Below are 13865 nucleotides of genomic sequence, written 5' to 3' on the forward strand. Positions count from 1 at the left end.
CTGGATCAGAATTATGGAACTTCCTAGCTAACAGCTTACACAACAGACTGCAGCACTTCAAGAAGATGGCTCACCACTTTCTCAAGGACAATTAGGGATGGGCAATAAATTCTGGCCTTGTCAATGGTTCCCATATCCTTTAAATGAATAAAACAAACCTTCCTTCTGAATACTTTCAATGGCATGTCATCAAATACCACACCAACAACACCCTTGCAATAGAGCACCAACTCACTGTGAGCAATATCATAGAAGATCTACTGGTATATTGTATACATATGTCTATTTATTATATATGTAAAATACTTGTATTTATACAGCGCCTATCACACTCTGAATATACCCCAAATATTATAATTATGTAATAAGTTTTGTCCAATATGTCATGGAACTTGTTCTTAAACTACATTACTGGTAATTACTGATTTTTCTATTGCGATTAAAACAATAAAAATGACAATTCGAGGGGAAGAATATTCCTCGTTTCCTTCTGCATCCATTGTTAAAAACCTTATTTCGCTTCCCAACTAAGAACGAAAAACTTCTGCCCTCCCTCACCAATTTGCACCGCAAATGGGACGTGAACCATGAGTTGGATGACTCGCTGATTGACAGCTGGGTTCGCCCGCTCTTCTTTCCGGACTGCGGAGGTGTCGCTGCGTGCCTGGTGCTGCGGTCGGCCGGCCGGGCGGGCGGAGCGCTACGCGCGGGGTTGGCGAGTCCCGGCGCTGGAAATAGTTCCGGGTGTAGGCCGAGCCTGGCGCTGAGACGGACGGGGACTGCAAGCGGGAGCGGCCCCGACACCCCAACTACCACAGGCGGGGGCGGGCGAGGGGGAACCGGGCCTCTCCCAGGGGCAACGGCCGGAGGCCCAAGCGGGAGCGGTGGAGAGGGTGAGTCTGACAAGGGGGAGGAGGGGGAGAGGAGGGCAGAGCCCCGGGGAGTGGCGCCTAACTCGAGCCTCACTGAAGGGGGGGCGGGGTGGGGGGGGTTGGGTAGGGTGACAGAGACCGAGCCAGCGCACCTCAACCCTGACCATGATTAACCATCGATAACCGAGGCCTAAAATAGACTCTGAGGCCCAGTTTGAGGAGCAGACCCCTTTACTAGGCCCTGGAATAGAGGCGGCATCCCGGGGCCTGGCGGTGAAGCGGGTCTGGCAGGCCTGACGGGATCTGTAATGGGAGAAAGCCGGGAGGGTGCAGGGAGTGAGGAGCACAGGAGCGGCGGGCCAGGATTTACTGTCTAATGATCATTTTTAAAATATCTGTAATGAACTGCTGAGAGGAAAGGGGAAATAGTTGAGACATGTTGTTTACTCTCTTTAATTTTAGCACTTGAAATGGTGGAATTTCAGTATAAAATGCTGTGTTTTTTTTTCCCCATTTTGTTTATAAATGTATGTACGTGCGAGGTTTGATATATATTTTTAAATCTATGGATAATCCAGCACAGACACCTGGATTTCGATGGTGACTTAATGATGGGTGTGTGAAACACTCAACACTTGTGCCCTCTTGGATTGTGAAACACCCAATCATATAATCTGGATTTTGCCTTTCTCAATTTGGGATTTGAAGAGTGGGTTTTATTCTGTGGGGTGAAGTGCAGGTCTTGTCAGTCATTGTGGCATCAGTGTGATCAATTTGAAATGAACTAGAGTATTGTAGATTGTGTTTAAGTGTTTGCATTTCATGCAATTTTCTGTTTCTTATATTTAACTAATACACTAACTAAATCTAATCAGTTTCTGATATGTGCAGTATCTCCTTTGCACAGTACATGTCAAGCCTGAATTGTCCAGTGTTTATGGAATAGATGGCAGATTATGGGAGAAAGCTTTGAGTCTTAATGCCACCTAAACAACAGTTGTGCAGTATCTTTTGTGATTTTACATCAAGGAGCATGTGTGAAATTCTGTACAGACCTAACTGCAATCATATTCACTCCAATTATTAATTGTGGTGATGTAATTGCCTACTTATTCAGCCCCTTAGTTTAACTTCATTTTCAGAGAATATAAATAATACCAGGGAGTAGTTTTGGACTATTCTGACTTGATTTCCCCATACACTCAACAGTTGACTTTTTGGGGCAGCAAACCGATTGAGTTAGCCTGTTCTGTTTTCAGGCCTGGTGGCAGCTGTCTGAGTGACACAGAGTCAGGCCTGAGAACGGGTGGTCTGCAAGCTTTCGGTTAGAATAGACAGAATTCAAAGGGAAGTTAATTTTGAAAGTCTGCTTTAATGGACATGATTTTTTTAATGCTTAGTTTTGCTCATTCTCCACAACTCTCAAATATCTCCTAAATGTGTTTGCTGCTACTGAGGTATGATTTTAGGGCCATTATTCAAGTACTGTATGTCTGTAATTAGAATATTTGACTGAGGCCAGTCCTGGCCATAGTTGGTGTCTACTCATGCACACTTTCCAGCAGAGGTCACTAGATAGTAATCAAGAATGGGAACCCTGCTTAATTTGTTTTCATTGAGGCCCATCGCAGTCCAGTAATTCCTCTCAACCTTGGATCAGCTAACTCAGCATAGCCTGAAAATCAAACATACAGTCTTTGGGTTTGTACTACCTTGCCTGTTGCCTTATTCAGTGGGTCATTTGGAGAACCTTAGAAGAGCACTTTAAACACACCCAACCAATTCTTCAGTATGTTCTCTTAAATGTCAAATAGTAATTTTGACGGTTTCAATATAAAGTTCCTTGCACTGGTATATTGTTTGGGATATCATGATGAATTTTGACTGAGGAACAGAGAAAGGTAGAGAATCTTATGATGAATACACACATTTGTAATTAAAGTATTATTTCAGATGTACATACATAGTATTCTTTCTTTGTGAAAATGTTTTATTTATTTTAGCACCCCGAAAATAAAACACAGGCTGCTTTCTTTGAAACTCGGATCTTTTCCTGTTTACCGTATCCTGTCTGCTTTGTGACTAAACTTTAGGCTCTCTGAACATTATCCCACTGGCACAGCAAAGAAGACAGCCAAACCTATCTAACTATATTTGTTCCAAAATGTCAAGACTCAACCTCCTTTGAAGAAAAGATTGTACAATGATTTTTTTTGTCTGTGATTTTGTCCTGTGAGAGCTGTTTTAACAACACCTTGGAATGAGCCAGTTGGTCAGTGAATGTATTTGTGACATAGCACTGCATCCCTGCATTGTATTGTGGCAGCTTCAGATTTTTTTTCCCTTTCCCACACACCCATTGGGCGTCAGCTTTGTTGTCTGGTGGTTCTATGGTCTTATGAATGAGTTGTCGGTACCAGGTCTGCCTTCAGTTTGGAGGGTGCATCAAACACTGGAATGAATTAAACTTGCCCTTTTACTTTTCCTTGAATTTCTTATGAGTTTTTAAGTGATTAGAACATATTTTTTCAATTTTGTTCTACTCTTTCCTTTGTGAAGAGCCTTGGGTCATTTTATTATGTTGGAGATACCATAAAAGTGCAAGATTTTGATCGGTGTGATGTCACCAAGTACATGTGTGAAATGAAAAATACAGTTATTTAAAATAATTGCAGATGTTCCAGGTTTCTTCAACACGTGGAAGTAGAAACTGAAATTGGGTAAAAAATGAAATTTGAGTTGTCTAAGAGCCTGGTTACTCTGATTTTTTTTTTGCATTTTTAAAATATTACCATTCTGTAACACTCAATAAGGTTGCTTCAGTGAAACAAGCTTTTCAGCACTTGGTTCATAAGAATTATTATTTAGTCAGTTGTGAATTTATGCATCATGAGGTCTAGCCCTGTGCTTGCTGACCTACGTTAGCTATGGTCCGTCAACTCCTCTCATTTAAAAGTTCTCCTTGTTTTTGAATCCCTCCATGATCTTCCCCCACCCTATCTCTGTAACCTCCTTCAGTCTGCAGCTTTCCCAGATCTTTGCTTTTCTCCAATTCTGGCCACTTGTGCATCCATGATTTTCATTGCTGCACCATTGGTGACCTTGTCTTCAGCTGCCAAGGCCTAAACTCTGGAATTTTCGCTTCTGAACCCCTCTGCCTTTCTTCCTTTCCTCTTTTAAGATGCTGTTTAAAACCTACCTGACCAACTTTCTGGTCATCTGTCCTAGTATCTCCTTATGGCTCAGAGTCAAATTTTGTTTTCTTCTATAAAGTATATTTGGACATTTTATGACAGTAAAGGTGCTATAAAAATGTAAGTTGTTGTACAAATGTACTGAAACCTAATTAGCAGTGTATTTACATTTCTTACAATACTTGGGATACCTCCAGTGCAGCATGCTCAGAACTCTAAGGTTGACGATGAACCCTGTTTTATGTTTCAGTTCTGCAGTTTTTGTAGCCATTTTTTCTCTCCTTCCTTCAGGTTTTTCCCCTAAAATTTTTTCATTGTACTTATACAAATTTTATGAATCCATAACAGTTCAAATTTAACATTACATAAAGTGCAATACTGATCAGTTCCTTTCAAAACAGCACATGAGGGACCTTACAACACTTGCCATTAGAGGTTATGTTTAGAATATGCATTTATATTGCACTGGAGAATGTTTGACATGCATACTGCCCAAGGAATTTTACATGGGTTCTAGCTTCTCGGTGTACTATGCCGAGTGGGCCTTAGGCAGTGGCGTTTTCCCATTGAGCCTTTGTGGCAGCTTCCCCAAACTTTGGTGCGTCCCCCTGTATATAGTCCTGGACCTTGGAATCAGTCTGAAACACTCCCAACATCAACAACTCTTTGCAGGGGAAGCGAATTGATGGTACTCCCACAGCAATTGATAGACAGTATTGGGGGGATGGGGAACTATTCACCCATCAGTCCAGCCTGATTTGTCTGAGGATAATATCCACAGGTTCATTTTCCAGTAAGGAAGACTGAATTGTGAACAGGAGTTGGGGCTATGCCTGAATATTTTTCCTTCTCTCTCATCTGGAGCCACCAAGACCAATTGTCGTGCACTTGTCTTTGCCCAAACTGAATTAACCTATCTCAAAACAAACTGGTGAATTGATCCTGGCACGTTCTGCTCTGTGTAGCTCAGCTGTGCGCTGCCTTACCAGCTGAACTGTGCCAGCAGAGCACTCAGCAAGTAGTTTTAATGAGATTACTGGTTTCAAATGCTCGTTTCAATTAAAAATGCACATGAAATAGTGTCATCTTGTTGCTAAGGATGTTGCTTGGTGGGCACTACCCCTCCCCTGCGATACCTGTGTGTGGCCTTGGGTTGGGGTGGGGGGTGTAATTTTTATAAATCTTACCTCTTGTGTTTGGGAGCACTTTTATCATGAGAATTGCTGCAATTGTGCTGATTTGCTCTTCACCTGTTTGAGTTTAGTTGATGCTGGAATGAATATATGGCAGCTCAAATTTGGGCATCCAGCCAGCATTTAAATTGATGGGATTTGGTTGTACAAGCCAAATGAAGAGGTTAAAGAGAACTCTTTTTACTTTTCAGTTGGTGTGAATTGGATTGTAATGTGTTTTTTCACCTACGCCTACATAATACTATCCTGGAGTGGGGGGAGAAAAGCATTATCTTTCACCTGTGTCTGATTATATTTCTGTTCTTGAAGCAATAACATCAAATCATCATGGAGGCAATGACTGAATCTGAGGCTTTAAAGGTGCACTCTTGGAACTGAATCGATCTCTGGCAGACTCTTATCTTGTTCCTTTGCCAGACTTGTCCACTGTAATCCAGGGTATTGCTGATTGACCAGCTGGCCTGGATCATTCATGGGTCCTGGAATGATGAATCTATCATTAGGGCCTGGGATTCTTCCCATTCTGATCCTGATAATCCTGGTTAAATTTCAGCACCACCCCTATAAATACAAGTGCTAATAAGCTTTGGCTGATGTTGAATTGCCTCTAAATTCTCTGGGTTCACGTAATTCAGTGGGTGTGGAGAGTGTGTGCACTCCACACATATCAGAAAAAAGCTGCTTATGTAAATTTCTCAGGCGTTTCAACTTGATGGATTTCTGTGTGTCAACTACTCAACTGATCAAAAAAGAATGAGCTCTTGACTGGAAGATTTCAGAAATGGCTGACTATATCTATAATGCTTTTAAATTGAAGGGTGAGATTGTTTGTGCACACTTGCACATGCTTCTGTGGAATAGAATCTAGCCCTGCACATCCCAGCAATCCAAAAGAAATGTGCCCTAAAATTAAAATGCTGTTTTTTTTTCTCTCAGCCCTGCAGTATGCATGAGTAGCTTAATGCTTTCCACAGTTGTTTTAACTTATGGCAGCATTGGGCAGTGGTCTCAGTTTTACTGATATCTTTTAGCAAAAGTTGTCTGGTAACTCAGCAGATAATAGCACAATTTGATACCCAAGATGATAGTGTTAGGGAAATTACACAAACCCATTCCAACCTGCTTTTCCTGCATCAGGATATAACAGTCTCCAAATTATTTTTCTGGAAGCTGTTCGACCCGAATATGACCTCTCCTCAGAAGCTAAGGCACTCAAAATGTGTGACCGGCTGTTGTGATCCCAGGATATAACTAAAGCTGCAGCTTAAGGTTCCACCTGAGTTGAAAATAACAGTGGCGATGCATATGGAAGCAAAACTGGGGGCTGGAATTGCACAGTATGTTGAGGTGACGGAGCTGAGTATTCAGAGCAGGATTTTCTAAACTCATTGCAAGGTGAGTGAGGGAGAGTGGAATGCCAAAACTGACTTGATTTGAAACATTGGCTCCCTGTGTGCAGTTGCACGGGACCTGGTAACTCTTCAGCATCCTATGTTGTGGCATGTTTTCATGTGTGCATCCAGACGTAGTGTGTGTGACTGCCATTTAACCATTAGGGCTGTATTCACCCAACATTTATGTATCCATTTTCCAGCAGCAGTGACTGGTTAGCAACTCAGCAGGAACCCTGACCAAATTTTTTCTGATCTGTAGGAACTTGTTCCTTTACAAACTGAGCCATCAGATGAACCCCAGTGATAGTGCTTAATCCAGTATGGGATACGATTAAAAACACAATTCGGAAAACGCTCAGCAGGCCTAGCAGCATCTGTAGAGAGAAACCATTAATATTTTAGATTGATGATCCTTTATTATAACTGGGAGTACTTGTTTAACAAGAATTTATACAAATTACATATTTTAGGACAATTTTTTTAAAGTCTTTGCCCCAGAGAAAGCACAAGCCATTAAGCAATTTCACCAAAACAAAGAGGGAATTTTCTACAGAAACTAGTGCCAAGCATTTAATACCTCAAGCACATCATGTACCATTGAATGCAACTTGACTGGCAAAGGTATCCTGGAAAATGAATTCGGAACAATTCCCTAGAGCAGTATGTTCTAGAGCCAACCAGGGAGCAGGCTATTCTAGACCTGGTAATCAGCAATGAGACATAGGAACTAAGGAGCAGGCCATTCAGCCTCTCGAGTCTGTTCCGCCATTTAACTAGATCATGGCTGATCATCTATCTCAAGTCATTGTCCTTGATGTCATTAGTACCTAGAAAACTATTGACGCCTGCTTTGAACGTACTCAATGACCGAGCCTCCACAGCCCTCTGAGGTAGAGAATTCCAAAGATTCAGCACCCTCTGACTGAAGAAATTCTTCCTAAACAAAAACAGAATTACCTGGAAAAACTCAGCAGGTCTGGCAGCATCGGTGGAGAAGAAATCAGTTAACGTTTCGAGCCTTCACGGCCCTTCGGCAGAACTGAAACATAGTTAGGAGAGGGGTGAAATATAAGCTGGTTTAAGGTGGGGGGGGGGGGGGGTGGGGGGAGAGAGAAGTTGAGGGTGTGGTGATTGTGGAGATAAGCAAGCAGTGATAGGAGCAGATAATCAAAAGATGTCACAGACAAAAGGATCAAAGAGGTGTTGAAGGTGGTGATATTTGTCTAAGAAAAGTGCTAATTAAGAATGGAAGACAGGACACTCAAAGTACAGCTCTAGTGGGGGTGGGGTGGAAAAGACTAACAAGGTTTTACTTTTAGATTTAAAAATAATGGAAATAGGTGGGGAAAGAAGAATCTATATAAATTATTGAAATAAAAAAGGGGGGGAGGGGAGAAACGAGGTGGGGGGAGGGGGAGTTTAAGATCTAAAGTTGTTGAATTCAATATTCAGCCCGGAAGGCTGTAAAGTGCCTAGTCGGAAGATGAGGTGCTGTATCTCCAGTTTGCGTTGGGCTTCACTGGAATAATGCAGCAAGCCAAGGACAGACATGTGGGCAAGAGAACAGGGTGGAGTGTTAAAATGGCAAGCAACAGGGAGGTTTGGGTCTTTCTTGCGGACAGACCGCAGGTGTTCTGCAAAACGGTCGCCCAGTTTGCGTTTGGTCTCTCCAATGTAGAGGAGACCGCATTGGGAGCAACGAATGCAGTAGACTAAGTTAGGCGAAATGCAAGTGAAATGCTGCTTCACTTGAAAGGAGTGTTTGGGCCCTTGGACGGTGAGGAGAGAGGAAGTGAAGGGGCAGGTGTTGCATCTTCTGCGTGGGCATGGGGAGGTGCCATAGGTGGGGGTTGAGGAGTAGGGGGTGATGGAGGAGTGGACCTGGGTGTCCCGGAGGGAACGATCCCTATGTAATGCCGTCAGGGGGGGTGAAGGGAAGATGTGTTTGGTGGTGGACCACCAAACACATCTTCCCTTCACCCCCCCGACGGCATTCCGTAGGGATCGTTCCCTCCGGGACACCCAGGTCCACTCCTCCATCACCCCCTACTCCTCAACCCCCACCTATGGCACCTCCCCATGCCCACGCAGAAGATGCAACACCTGCCCCTTCACTTCCTCTCTCCTCACCGTCCAAGGGCCCAAACACTCCTTTCAAGTGAAGCAGCATTTCACTTGCATTTCCCCTAACTTAGTCTACTGCATTCGTTGCTCCCAATGCGGTCTCCTCTACATTGGAGAGACCAAACGCAAACTGGGCGACCGTTTTGCAGAACACCTGCGGTCTGTCCGCAAGAAAGACCCAAACCTCCCTGTCGCTTGCCATTTTAACACTCCACCCTATTCTCTTGCCCACATGTCTGTCCTTGGCTTGCTGCATTATTCCAGTGAAGCCCAACGCAAACTGGAGGAACAGCACCTCATCTTCCGACTATGCACTTTACAGCCTTCCGGGCTGAATATTGAATTCAACAACTTTAAATATTAAACTCCCCCTCCCCCCATCCCCACCTCGTTTCTCCCCCCCCCCCCCTCTTTTTTTTCAATAAGTTATATAGATTCTTCTTTCCCCACCTATTTCCATTATTTTTAAATCTAAAAGTAAAACCTTGTTAGTCTTTTCCACCCCACCCCCACTAGAGCTGTACTTTGAGTGTCCTGTCTTCCATTCTTAATTAGCACTTTTCTTAGACAAATATCACCACCTTCAACACCTCTTTGATCCTTTTGTCTGTGACATCTTTTGATTATCTGCTCCTATCACTGCTCTGCTCCTATCACTGCTTGCTTATCTCCACAATCACCACACCCTCAACTTCTCTCTCCCCCCCCCCCCGCCCCTCCCACCTTAAACCAGCTTATATTTCACCCCTCTCCTAACTATGCTTCAGTTCTGCCGAAGGGCCGTGAAGGCTCAAAACGTTAACTGATTTCTTCTCCACCGATGCTGCCAGACCTGCTGAGTTTTTCCAGGTAATTCTGTTTTTGTTTTGGATTGCCAGCATCCGCAGTAGCTTTTAGCTTTTAGTTTTTAAATTCTTCCTAATCTTGGTCCTAATGGCCTATTATTCTTATTCTGAGACTGTGCCCCCGGTTCTAGACCCCTGAACCAAAGGAAACATCCCTCCTGCATCTCCTGTCGAGCCCTGTAAAATGTTTTGTACGCTTCAATGAGATATCCTCTCATTCTTCTAAATTCTAAACAATATAGGCTCAGTTTCCTCAATTTCTCTTCATAGGACAATCTTGCCATCCCAGCGATTAGCCTGGTAAACCATTGTTACACTCCCTCTATAGCCAGGATATCTTTCAGAGACAGGATTAATCAATAACCCCATGGTAAAGGAGCCATAAGGTGACAGTCATCATAACGTGATAGAATTTCATGTTAATTTGGAAGAGGAGAAATGTGGTCTAAGATTAGTGTTTTAAACTTGAATCTAGGTAATTTATAAGGGTATGAAGGCAGAGGCTAAAGTGAACTGAGAAACTCGGTTAAAAGTTAGGACATTAGGAATTCAGTGGCAGATGTTTAGGGCGATATTGAATAACTTAGCAAATATTTATCCCAGTGAGAAAGAAAGACTTTGAGAAAGATGCATCATCCATGGCTGAATAAGGAGGTTAAGGACAGTATGAAATTGAAACACTACAAATGTGCAAAGATTCGTGGGAGGTCAACAGATTGGCCTGATTTTAAGAACCAGCAAAGAATGATTTAAAAAAAAATAAAAAGGGAGAAATTAGAGTATGAGCAAAAGCTAGCTAGTAATATAAAAATAGATTAAGAGTTTCTACAAGTATTTAAATAGGGAAAGTGTAACTAAAGTTTGGTATTCTGGAGTGTCTGGAAAATTGATAATGGAAAACAAAGAAATGGTGGAGGCATTGAGCAGGTATTTTTTGTCTGTCTTCGCTGTTGAAGGCCTCCCAAAGATACTTGCAAATCGAGAGATGAACAGGTGAGAGGGACTTAAAACAATCACTATCACTAGGGAAAAGGAGCTGGGAAAACTATTAGACCTAAAGGTTGACTTGTTGACAGGGCCAGATGGCCTGCATCCTATAGTCTTAAAGGAAGTGGCTGCAGAGATAGTAAATGCATTTGTTATAATCTTCCAAGATTCTTTATATTCTGGAAGGGTCCCAATGGATTGGAAAATAGCAAATGTAACATCTTTATTCAAGAAGGAAGGGAGACAGAAAGCAGGAAACTACAGACCAGTTAGCTAGCATCTGTCTGGTAAATTGCCAGAGTTCATTATTAAGAAGCAGGATACTTAGAAAATCAAAATGGGACCAGGCATAATCAAAATGATTTTGTGAAAGGGAATTTATATTTAATTTATTAGAGTTTTTTGAGGAAGTAACAAGCAAGGTGGATAAGGGGGAACCTGTAAATGTGGTGTACTTGGATTTCCAAAAGGCATTTCATAATGTACCACATCAAAGGTTACTACACATGATAAGAGCACATGGTGTAGGGGATAATGTATTAGCATGGATATAGGATTCGTTAGCTAACAGGAAGCAGAGAGTTGGGATAAATGGGTCTTTTTTGGGTTGACACGTTGTAACTAGTGGAGTGCCACAAGGATCAGTGCTGGGGTCCCCAATTATTTACCATCTACATTAGTGACTTGGATGAAGGGACTGAATGTATGGTAGCTAAATTTGTTGATGACACCAAGATAGATAGGAAAGTAAGTTGTCAAGAGTCCGCAAAGGGATATAGGCAGGTTAAGTGAGTGGGCAAAAATTTGGAAGGTGGCGTATAATGTTGGAAGGGGGGAGAAAAGTAAACTTGTCCACTTTGGCAGGAAGAATAGAAAAGCAGTGTACCATTTAAATGGAGAGAGATTGCAGAACTTGATGGTACAAGAGGGATCTGGCTGTCCAAGTGCATGAATCACAAAAAGTTAGTATGCAGGTACAACAAAGTGATTCGGAAGGCAAATGGAATCTTGGTATTTATTGCAAGGGGAATGGAATATCAATGTAAGGAAGTTTTACCTTGGTGAGACCATATTTGGAGTATTGTACAGTTTTGGTCTCCTTATTTGAAAAAGAGATATAATTGTGTTAGAAACAGTTCAGAGAATGTTCACCCGACTCATTCCTGGGATGAAAGGCTTACCTTGTGAAGAAAGGTTTAACAGTTTGGGTTCTAAACCATTGGAGTTTAGAAGAATGAGAAGTGATCTTATTGAAACATATAAGACACTGAGGGGACTTGATAGGATAGATACCGGAGTTTCCTCTTGTGGGAAAGACTAGAACCAGGGGACACAGTTTAAGAATAAGGAGTCTACCGTTTAAGATGGAGATGAGAAATTTTTTCTCTGAGGGTCGTTAGTATTTATAATTCTCTTACCCAAAAAGCAGTGAAGCCTGGGTCATTGAATTTATTCAAGGCAGAGTTAGACACAATTTTGATCGACAAGGGACTTGAGGGTTATGGGGGGCAGACAGGACAGTGGAGTTGAAAACTCAGCCAGATCACCCATAATCTTAATGAATGGCCAAGAGGCCTACTCCTCCAAAGTCCTGTGTTCCTATGTAACTGGAGTTGATCAACACACCATATCATCCTTGCATATCTGGATCACTGTTGGATACTAGTATCTTCCATTGAAGTGACTTTGCAGTTTAAATTGAGAGAAATATATCAAAACCAATTTTACACAACCTTTAAAAGAAATATAGCACACGGAGGAGGAAATACTTCAAAGTGTAATGTAATTCTTCCTACCTCATTATGCATTTTAAATATACTTTCTGATGTAGACATTTCTTAACATTCTGTGAGATGCTGTAACATTAGTTACTGAATTTCATTCTTGTGGAGACTGCCATTGTATTGGGAACTGCTCTAATGTTGGAGGTGAATTGGGTTGAGTTTGGTATATCAACTAGTGTTATACCTGATGAGGATGATTGGATCAGGTTTTAATGTATTCAACAGTTTAATATGCAATGGAGTAAATTGAATGATGTAGCACATTGACTAGCATTATATACAATAAATGCATATTTTGGTGTATTAGAATTTTCAGTGTCGATCAGTTGCTTGTTTCTCTGGCTTGAAGTAATAAAAGACTTGCGTTCATATAGCCTTCATATATCACAAATATACCAAAGCAAATGCAGTGACTGCTGCATAAGCAAAATTAGCAATGCACAGTAAAAGCTGTAAAAGCAATGTTTTGCTGATGAATTTAAATAAAAGGATGCAGAATTTTGCTTACCATTCAAGTCTAAATTATCATTTTGAGAGATAAGTCTTTTTCTCTATACAGATGGTCTTCAGGTGCTTTCACAGAGATGATATCCTAACACTTCACAATGGCAGATGTGGTGAAGTCTTTCAGAGCCAGCATCCTATATTTAAGAGATACTTGTTATAAATATTAATATATGTCTATTGCTTGAGATTTTTGTATTTCAACAAATGATCAAGACGCAAGCTGCTTTTTTATTGATGTTTGTTGAATGGTTTATCTATAATTGGACTGATTGATTCATGCAATAAAAAATAAAGAATACAAGTACTGAAAATCTGAATAGAAACCAGAATATATACAACAGACTTGTCAACAACTGGGAAGAAAAGTTAATAATTTGGGTGCAAGTTGTTTACCAGAACCGGTGAAGTCTCCATGTAAAGTCTATTCTCTGATAACCGTGTGTTTCCAGCCTTTGTTTTTATTATTTGTTGCTCACAGTGAGTAGTGGGTAAGTGCAACATGTATAAAACAACCCCTGCGGTGTTATCCATTCAGCTTGCAGTGTGGCACTGAGGTTGAGTTGAAAAGGTTTTTTGTGTTTGAGGCCTGTTTTTGACATCAGTAAACTGGAAGTGCAGTTAGTGGACTCAAATTAAAACTGGTGACTCTTTATTAGACATCAGAACTAGTAGTTAACACATGTTAGCTGGCCTGAAGTAAAACATATTCTTGTTTTACCTTCCATTCGGATGCATTTTGTGAAGAGCTTGGAAAGGAAGCTTTTTTCATGAGAGCAGAGCATCTATACTGCCACTAATCTGCTAATTATCCTGGTGTCAGTTTAGCAGACCGCTGTTCATCTTGACAAGTTGTTATTTAATTTAATAACTTGCATTTATATAGCACCTTTAATGTAGTAAGATGCCTGAAGGTGTTTTACAGGAGCATTATCAAATGAAATTTGACACAGCGACATAGGAGATAT

The 13865-nt window shown here is 41.5% G+C and overlaps 1 protein-coding gene across 2 annotated transcripts in view; it reads left to right on the forward strand.

The window, feature by feature from the left end:
* Positions 1-730: 730 nt before the first annotated feature.
* foxj3 (forkhead box J3) overlaps positions 731-13865 on the forward strand; it is a 126900-nt gene continuing 113765 nt past the window's right edge. For both annotated transcript variants that reach the window (XM_078558146.1, XM_078558147.1), the window contains exon 1: positions 731-893. The gene's annotated coding sequence lies outside the window, so the exon portion shown is untranslated. The remainder of the gene's footprint in view (positions 894-13865) is intronic.

The sequence above is a fragment of the Cetorhinus maximus genome, chromosome 15 (genome assembly GCF_964194155.1).
Source record: "Cetorhinus maximus chromosome 15, sCetMax3.hap1.1, whole genome shotgun sequence".
NCBI lineage: Eukaryota > Metazoa > Chordata > Chondrichthyes > Lamniformes > Cetorhinidae > Cetorhinus > Cetorhinus maximus.